This window comes from Homarus americanus, unplaced genomic scaffold (genome assembly GCF_018991925.1).
Source record: "Homarus americanus isolate GMGI-L3 unplaced genomic scaffold, GMGI_Hamer_2.0 scaffold51476, whole genome shotgun sequence".
NCBI lineage: Eukaryota > Metazoa > Arthropoda > Malacostraca > Decapoda > Nephropidae > Homarus > Homarus americanus.
The window spans coordinates 3,334,506-3,337,057 of record NW_024736148.1 but is presented as its reverse complement, the minus strand read 5'-3'; positions in this window follow the sequence as shown (position 1 = coordinate 3,337,057).

The window sequence follows — 2,552 nt, the reverse complement described above, 5'->3', positions numbered from 1 at the left end:
GAGACAAAATACCTGGGTGTGTATGTAACTCGCACACATTGTCAGATCCCTGAAGTCCACTATCTTCGAGACATATGCTTTCGGCGTCTCGCTCCCCTCTCTACCATGTGCAGGGGTTCCCTTGGTGCCACCATCCCTGTACTTCTCACCATGTACAAGTCCTTTGTCCGTTCCTGTGTCGACTACGCCGCCCCTGCCCTCGTCAGCATTAGTTGGACTGCTGTCAACCGTCTCGAAGTTATCCAGAGGAAAGCTGCTCGTATCATCCTTGGGGCTCCTCAGTGGACACGCTCTACTTCTCTATATACCGAACTTGGTCTTTCCCCCTTACAGGATTGTGTCCAGGAGTTTTACCTAAAACCTGCCATTTCCATTCTACGGGATCCTCGGGGCAACTATGACCAAGCCAACTTGACTCCTGCTGTCCGAGGCCGACCTCCATCTACAAGACAGTGGCGAGGGTCACTCATCCGAGCCCTTCAGGAACACGACCTCCTGCCTGATATTGTTGTCACCCCTGCTGTTGGTTTGTCTCCTTCTCCCTGGCTGGATTTTCAACCTGAAGTGATTGCCCTCAGTGGACCGCTCCCGAAATCCCAGGTGAACCCTGTTATTCTCTACAAATACCACCTCTCCAGGATAGCCCACTGATCCCCAGGTAGGGTCGTCCTCCACACTGATGGTTCTGTTGACCCCGCTACAGGTCGGGCCAAGGCTGGTGTCTACATCTCCCGTCCTGATGCCCCTGAGCCTATCAAACTGTCTCTCAGAGTTTCTGACGGGCCATCCTCCACTCAGGCTGAACTAATAGCCCTCCTTGCTGCCCTTCTTGCTGAGGAAGAAGCAGATGGTTTCTGCCCCTTGCTTGTCTGCTGCGATTCCAGGTCTGCTCTCGACGAGATCGCATTTGGATCAGGGGAAAATAAGGACCTCATCCTCCTAATACGAGGGTTAACATCCACACTTCAGGATGCAGGCCGTCCTGTGACATTCCTATGGATACCCAGTCATGTCGGTATCTTGGGGAATGAGGCAGCAGATGGCCTTGCCAAGATTGGCTGCAACAAGGCCACACCTGACTACGTTGTTCCTCGAACACTTTTACAGATTAGGACCCAAATTCGACACAAACAGAGAGAAGCTCGGGAAGCAGCCATCCCCCTGGACTCCCCGCCCACCTGGTACGATGTCCTCCATAAACTTCCTGACCTCTCGTACGTCTACGGGAAAGGGTCGCGGAAAGGGGACGTGATTGCTGCCCGTATCATCATTGGGTATGACTTTGCTTGGGAGATTGGTATCCCCGCATCCCCTGAGCAACGCTCTTGTGCATTATGCAGAAGACCCGACAGCCGCACCCTTACCCACTACCTCCTAAGATGTCCCCACACACAACGCTTCCGTGACGCCTGCTGGACCACCCCTCCACGGCCTCCTGACGGAGACACGATGATCCTCCCCATACTGGCCAGATATTATGTAAATAACATTGATTATGTGTTTAAGGAATATCCTTCCTTCCTTAGGCTTTAGTAAGCCCCTTTATAATATTTATTCTGTATATACTTGTCACACTTGCCAGATGCTTCTGGTGTTATTGTACAGGGGTACCTAGTGACAGCACTAGGATCCCGCTTCCTCTGTCAAGGAATAAACAATTGAAATTGAAATTGAATTGAAGGGCAGGTCACGGCGGGGTGAGGTCTTATATAGCGGGGGTAGGCGTGGCTTGATAGTTGACCTCCGCTGTGTTAGGCGGCGCTGGTTGCCGACGTTAGTAAACCATGAGGCGTAAGCTGGGGAATTTGAAGAGGGGTCGGCTAGTCAGCGACAAACGGCAGTAGTAGTTGAAGATTAGGTATCCACTACAAGGTGACCGACAGAGGTTGCTGCTATTCCTTGTGGTTATCAGAATATATATATATATATATATATATATATATATATATATATATATATATATATATATATATATATATATATATATATATATTATATATATTAAACAAGGAAAAAAAAAACACGAAGTTCCCAAGCGCTAGATCACGCACCTACAGTGATTTACTTGCATATTATTATATATATATATATATATATATATATATATATATATATATATATATATATATATATATATATATATATATATATATATAAATATATATATATATATATACCTGTATATATATTTATTTGTATATAACTTATTTTATCTGAGCAACAGTATATAATAATATTTAAAAACAAAAAAAGACTCACAGAAATAAAAAAACTTCAGTAAATATTTTTTTTAGTTGTTAATTAATGTTAAAGTATAAATTCATAATGTTGAAAATATGTCACGAATAATAATTCCTAATTTGTTGTTTTTATATTTAAATTACTTAAATGCAAACATAGCTAGCCAAACAAGAACTAATCTAATTTTATAATTAATTTTAAGTAATGTTAGTGTTGGTTACTTAGCGATACATGAAATATGAATGATTAAGTGACTACGTTCGTATTACCTTTCTAACATTATTTAGACTGTGTGTGTGTGTGTGTGTGTG